General features: G+C 33.8%; 1 pseudogene across 1 annotated transcript; it reads left to right on the top strand.

Moving 5' to 3' along the window:
- The first annotated feature begins 309 nt into the window (after positions 1 to 309).
- LOC146908061 (disease resistance protein Roq1-like) lies at positions 310 to 5,549 on the top strand (annotated as a pseudogene). Its single transcript, XR_015019174.1, has 5 exons — positions 310 to 859; positions 1,107 to 2,198; positions 2,682 to 2,963; positions 3,365 to 4,162; positions 4,679 to 5,549. The product of XR_015019174.1 is annotated as a disease resistance protein Roq1-like (transcript).
- Positions 5,550 to 7,531: the final 1,982 nt, after the last annotated feature.

Below are 7,531 nucleotides of genomic sequence, written 5' to 3'. Positions count from 1 at the left end.
GATCAAATTTTGAATTATTATAGCCACCTTTCCTATGAACTAGAGGGTTTAGACAAAAAAAAAAAAAAAAAAAAGAATACGAAATCCAATGTGTGCTATTGTTAGAAAAATGAATAAAATTAGTTTTTTTTTTCTTCTGATTTGTAGTTATATTAAATCAATTGGGAATTATTATTATTTGAATTGGATATCAATAAGATAACAGCCACTAGTGGACAAATAACAATGCAGTCAATTGATCAAGGACAAAGTCCAACACAATTTTGTATTTTAATTGTTTCATGTGTCTGAAGAATTAGTCTTCATAAAATACAACAGATGTAATAATTCATCAAGTGATTCATCATCATATCACCATATCACAAATATGTCTATGTTATCTTCTTGGACATCCTCTCTCTGGGAAATAATTTTGGGTCCAAGACGTACAGATTCTAGTTCTTGTAACGATTCTCATAGCATCCAAAGCTATAAATACGATGTTTTTATCACTTTTAGAGGTTCCGACACTCGCAACACCTTTGTTGATCATCTCTATGCTCATCTTGTTGGAAAATGTATTTTCGTTTTCAAAGATGACAAACAACTTCAGAAAGGAGAATCTATTTCACCTCAACTTTTTCAAGCAATTCAACACTCACGAGTTTCAATCGTTGTTTTCTCCAAAGATTATGCTTCCGCAACTTGGTGTTTGGATGAAATGGCTGCTATTGCTCATTGTCGTGCTGAACTGAAGCAAATTGTGTTTCCTGTTTTCTATGATGTTGATCCATCTCATGTGCGGAAGCAGGATGGAGTGTACCGATTTGCTGGACGATTAGCTGGATTAGCTGGTTGGGATGTCAGGAACAAGTAAGTAGTATATAAATGTTGTTTTACATTCTTAACAAGTTTTTCGTGTGCAACAAACCACTTTAAAACTCAAGTTTGTTTGAGCATATTGAATTTTTCTCCTTTTTTTATGGAGAAAATTTCATGTTTATATCAGCAATTGTGAATTAATATATACTGTCTTTAGTTATATATGTGTATTTATGTTCAAATTTCTTCTTGTTTTCTTAGCTGATAAAATAGTGATCTTATTTCTGCCCACTCTTGGACCAGAGTTTGAAGAGATTGACAAACTTGTTCAAGCTGTAATAAAAACACTGGGACATAAATTCTCAGGGTTTGCTAACGACCTTATAGGAGTGCAAACTCGCATGGAAGCATTAGAAAGTCTGTTAAGATTAAAGTCGGAGGATGATGGCTTTCGAGTTTTAGGAATATGTGGGATGGGTGGAATAGGAAAGACAACTCTTGCAACTGTCTTGTACGACAGAATCTCGTACCAATTTGACACTTGCTGTTTCATTGAGAACATTAGCAAAGTTTATGAAGATGGTGGTGCTATCGCTGTGCAGAAACAAATTCTTCGTCAAACTATAAAAGAAACATTTTTAGATGCATACAGTCCATCTGAAATATCTGGACTTGTAAGAAATAGGCTACACAACATAATGGTTCTTCTTGTTCTCGACAATGTTGATCAATTTGAACAACTACAAGAATTGCATATAATCCCCAAATTTCTTGGCGCGGGCAGTAGAATAATCATAACCACTCGAGATGAGCATATTCTAAAACTGTATCGAGTGGATATTGTTTATGAGGTGGAATTGATGAGTGAGAATGACGCTCATGAACTTTTATGCAGAAAAGCCTTCCAAGATGATGATTCTTGGAGTAATCATGCAGAGCTGATTCCTGAGGTACTAAAATATGCTCAATGTCTTCCATTAGCAGTTAGAGTAATGGGTTCTTTCTTGTATAGCCGAAATGCCAGACAGTGGAGAGCTACATTGGATAGATGGCTGAATAATCCAAATAGTGGAATCATGAAAGTTCTCCTGACTAGTTTTGAGGGACTAGAGGAAACAGAGAGAGAAATATTTCTTCATGTTGCTTGTTTCTTTAAAGGGGAAAGAGTGGATTATGTGCGACGAATTCTAGACGCTTGTGGATTGAATCCTGATATCGGAATTCCAATTATCACGGAAAAATCACTCATAACCATTAGAAATCATGAAATTCATATGCATGATACATTGCAAGAGATGGGGAAGCATATTGTCAAGGGACAACATCTCGATGAGCCAGGATTTTGGAGTAGGTTGTGGCTTTCTTGGGATTTTCATCATGTGATGATAACAGAAAAGGTAGCATATATTGCCAAACACTTTCTATAATAATTACGTTTCCATTAACATAAAATAATTTTGTATGTCTAACAAAAAAGGAGTCTACCTAATATTATTTTCCACACAATGCTTTAGGGTAATGAACATAGTACTTATTAAGGAATGAAAAATTTCATTCTGAAGAGACAAGTGAAGGCTTAAAGCAGTGATTCTTAAATACGATATCATATGTTGCTGCAAAATGAATCCTCTGTATTGAACTTTATAATGCAGTCGGCTTCAGACCATTACATTAAGAGCCTGAAATAAGATGGATTTAGATCCTATGTAGTCTACTTTATGGTACAGCCAACTACAAACGGCTTTATGGTGCAACTGGATGCAGAGAATCCAAGTCCATCTTGCTCAGATCATTCAATGGTCTGGCATTGAATTTAGTTAATTCAAATTATTAATCTGTCACCTTTTATAATATGTTTTTGTTTATTCTCAACATTTCAGAATGAAATACAAGTTAAAGCTATAGTCCTAGATCAAAAGGAGGATGGGTTTAAATTCAATAAGTTGAGAGCTGAAGATTTATCAAAAATGAGGCACCTTAAATTGCTCATATTAGATCATAGGAATTTTTCAGGAATGCCGATGTCCCTCTCAAACTCGCTATGCTATCTTTCGTGGAATGGTTGCCCTTTTCTTTCTTTGCCCTCAGATTTTCACCCATGGAACCTTGTTGAATTGAATATGCCTAACAGTAGCATCGAACAATTCTGGGAAGGCATTCGGGTACTTTTAATGCTCCTTTCATATTTTTCCATCCATTCAAATCAACGGTAGAGAGATTCAATAGACAATATTATACCCAGAGAAGTTTATAATGTTGTTGTTAAGTTATTATGAAAGTAATTTTACTTAAATAGTTTTATATAATTAAGGTAAATTAAACTACCATCCCCTACCATAAAATTTGAATAGCACTTTCATTTTGTCTTGTGTTGAAATATATATATTCTCCCCTTAAAAGTAAAAATGGTTATATAAGAGATGGACAGAACGTGATCCAAACTAAAGGGGATGTAAATTTCTCTTGTTACTATTGCAATTCTAAAAGCATACTAGATAAAATGAATGATATTCAAGTTTTTATATGGTATACTAACACGTCAGTGACTAATTCTCGCTTACAGTATCTACCTTCCCTAAAAAGGATGGATTTGAGCAACTCCAAAAATCTCAAGATGACTCCATGCTTTGAAGGGTTAGAAAATCTTGAGCGGTTAGATCTTACTGGATGTATAAACTTGTTGGTAGTGGATGAATCAATTGGACTCCTTACAGAACTTGTGTTTTTGAGTTTGCAAAACTGTAGCAGTCTGGTCAGCCTCTCTTTCGGAAGTGTGTCAAGATTATGTTCTCTGAGAATTCTACGTCTTTCTGGTTGTACAAAACTCGATAAAATTCCAGATTTCACAGAAGCATTACATCTTGAGTACCTTGACATGGATCGATGTACAAGTTTAACCACGACTCATCAATCTATTGGGACTCTTGAAAGGCTTAGATTCTTAAGTTTGAAAGACTGCACAAAGCTTGTTAGAATACCTGACAAATTTATTAAAATGGAATCATTAATTTCTCTTGACTTAAGCTTTTGCCATATTTTTGAAGTATCTTCTGCTATTGGAGAATTAAGGTCCTTAGAAAGATTAAATCTACAAGGAAACAAGATTTCCAAACTACCCTATTCCATCAAGAGGCTTTATCGTCTAGCGTATTTAAACTTATCTCATTGTCATAGGCTTCAACAATTGCCTGATCTTCCAACACTAAGCAGCGTATTATTAGATTCAGTGGGAAGGTATTTCAAAATCACATCTGGGTCTCGTGACCATAGGTCCGGATTATATATTTTTGACTGTCCTATGGTGGTCAAAGATACAACATTCAAAGAATTTGATTTAATGTGGCTACTAAGATTAGTAAAGGTGCGCATACTCTACCTTCGAGGATATATAGATTCTACAACCGCTTACTATAACTTCTTGCTTTACGATGTGTTTACACATGTACTGATTCATGAGGAAGAAAGTAGTTTTTTGTTTGGAAAAAAGGAAGAAGGTAGTTTAGGTTAGAGTATCTTGATTTATTCTTTGATTTTGTTTTTAAAAGTTGAGAGATTTCTCCTAGTCCTACTTATAAACATAGGAAAGACACTTAACACACACCCTCACGCTTAGGTTTGAACTTCTAGAATATACTCAAATATTGTCTTAGCTCTTTTATCTTTTAGGGTTAACTCATCCCATTATCAACATATTTTCATGACAACATCTCATCCATTCGAACTATTTACATTATTTTTGAATGCCCCATAGTCAATTAATTGATCACTGTTTGTCAAGTTGTTCACCACTTTTTGGAGCTAATATATATGATTATTTGAGGTGTGCACTTTGAATGCCTTCGCTCTAATATATAAGTTGTTTTTCTTTTGATATCAGGAACCTCGTCATTTCCGATGTGGCTTTGACTTTATTCTTCCGTGGGATTGGAAAAATGTTGATTTCCATGGAAGTCCAACTATCCCACAGTGGTTTGATCACCGATTTAAGGGAAATTCAATAATAAGGATAAAACACTCTAATATAGATGTTGACTGGGTTGGCTTCGTCTTTTGTGTATCATTTCATTTTGATACTACTTATTGTGCAGTATCGCTTTATCCATTTCTTTCACTCTATTTGTCTCGTTTTTATTTGTCTTTTGAAAATGATTACACGGAAGAATGCTTTGATATGCCAATTAGTTTGGAACTAAACCGGGTTGATGGAAAAAATTATATTTGGATAATATACATCTCTCGACAGCACTGCCATTTTGTGAAAACAGGAGCGCGAATCGCATTTAAAACATGTCAAGGTTTTATTATGAACCAGTGGGGGTTGTGTGTGCTAACCAGGGAAGACGTAGAGGGCTCAATAAAAAGATCAATAACATGTTTTCCTTTAGAAGTCATAGATAATGCAGAAGAAAGCAGCAGCAGCAACAATAATAGAGCCTAAAATCCAGCTGCCTTACAATTGGTTTGTTTCTGATGAAGACGAAGTTGAGAATGATGATGCCAAGGGGAAAGAAATTAATCTCTTCAATCTAGGCCTTTAGACTGGCAGGTAACACACTGAAAAAAGACCTTGTATCTTTTCCTAGCCAGTGATGCTATTAATGACTATTGTTTATTACATTTGAGACAGGTTTGTAATTTAATTACTGCCACTCCCTGCACTTATACACGAAGCCATAATGTAGTTACATTGTGTATTTCCTTCCTACCTTGTATGCTTGAATTCAACTTACCAATACATGTTTATTAAACTGCAGATGCATCTCAGCAAAGTGAAATCAACATCTCTGATACTTGCAATCCCTAAGCATGTGAATGAGTGTTTCTTCTTCACTTTTGCAACGGAGATACAAAATTGACTTTTTGAATCCTTTTTGGTTATATTTCATTCTAGAGGACATACAACGGGAGAGCTTTAAAATGTTTTAATTTAATAACAGTGTGTTAACATTTCATACTTTCCTAATGTTTATGTGCTTTTTGTGTGTTTTGGATACAATAGTTGCCATCATGATGCACTTGTCTTCTGCTTTTCTTTCGAACACTTATAAGTTATATTTAGTTGATCACATTTTTCAACAAGTTTAATAATTTGTTTTTATTGATTAATTTTGAAGAGAAATTGGAATAATTTTCATTTTGGCATGCTTACGATTATTTGTGCGAATCTCGATGTTCCGTATTATGATATGAAGCAATCTCATTCAAAAGTATGAAAGCAGAAGAAATATTGGAGTACTTGATAATTAATAACAAAATTTTTGTGATAATTGGAATATTTTCTTTGAGTACCAAATATTCATAATTCGAAATGAGTTTGTTGGTCACTTGGGCGTTGAACTTGTAGGGTGTGTCTTCTACTTGACTAGGGTGTGTTGTAACGATACAAGCACTGTTTGCACGAAGAATATAGCTGGTGAAATCTTCACGACCTTGAAATTGACCTTTCTGAAAGTTTATAACTACTTGGTCTAGCTTAAATTCAGAATTTCTTTGTCTATTATGGCAAGCCAAGGAAAAATACAGTTTTAATTTGGTGCAAGATGGAGGATTATAGTGGCATCATTAATTCTCACTACTAGTTCGTTGGTTCGATTATGCAAGTCCATTCATTTTATTTGTCTTTGCAATTTCTTATGATAAATATCTAGTAGCGAGGCTGTGAAGTTTATTGTATGTCAAAGCGAGATGGCTGAAATGTCTGATATTTGGGGTTTCAAAACCCAAACAATCAAATAGAAAAACCGCAAACCAAACCAAAAGATCACCTTCATCTTCAACATCCATAGGTCGTAACTTTTTCCATAAAAGATTGGTAAGGTACAGAGATTAGGCTCTATGTAATATAATGTGAAGTGCTACTTGTGCAGCCACTATCCTTGTGATTACATGAAAACATTGACATGTGATTAATGTAGCTGCTTTTGGACGATATTTTGTTGTAAATATAATACAGGATATGGTTACCATTTTGGAATTGTAGGAAAAACAAGGACCGAAACATGAACACTTCGAAGGACCGAAATCTGAACATATTGTTATAGGGGAATTAGTCACTTTAGTCCTTGCAGAGAAATTGCAAAACAGTCCATGAATATAGACTCTGTTAGTCAATTTCAAGGACTAAAGTGACTAACGGAGTCTACATTCAGGGACTAAATTGACTAACGGAATATGCATTCAGGGACTAAATTGACTAACAGAGTATACATTCAGAGATTATTTTGCAATTTATCTGCATTCAGGGACTAAAGTGACGACTTTTTTCCCATTCAGGGACTTGTTATAGGATACATAAGTACAGGAAGTGCATCTCTTGAAAGAAAAAAAAGGATTTTCAATTCATAAGTCCAGGGAGAGGCCAAATTGAAACAATTAATTATACAAGAAACATGTCCCAACATATTATCCTTCAAAAAAAAAAAAAATGTCCAACATATTAATTGGACATGGTTAACTAAGGGCCCGTTTGTTTTAGATTTTAAAAAAAATGAATTTTTCTTTGTATTTCTAAAAATGGATTTTTTGGAAATTTATTCAAAAATAGTAGAAATAATTTTAAATTCATTTGGTATAAGTTAAAAAAAGATATTCTCACATTCACTAACTTAAATATTAATTGTTTGAGATTTTACATGATAAAAAACACATATTTTTTCAAAATGACATGTTTCAAAAATGATTTTTATGAAAAGCTATTTTAAATAGACTTTTTTTTTAGAGATTTTTTCAA

Source organism: Medicago sativa, chromosome 7 (assembly GCF_051527215.1).
Source record: "Medicago sativa cultivar Bolivia chromosome 7, Bolivia_mono, whole genome shotgun sequence".
In the NCBI taxonomy this organism is placed as follows: domain Eukaryota; kingdom Viridiplantae; phylum Streptophyta; class Magnoliopsida; order Fabales; family Fabaceae; genus Medicago; species Medicago sativa.
This window is presented reverse-complemented; position numbering and strand designations above follow the sequence as displayed.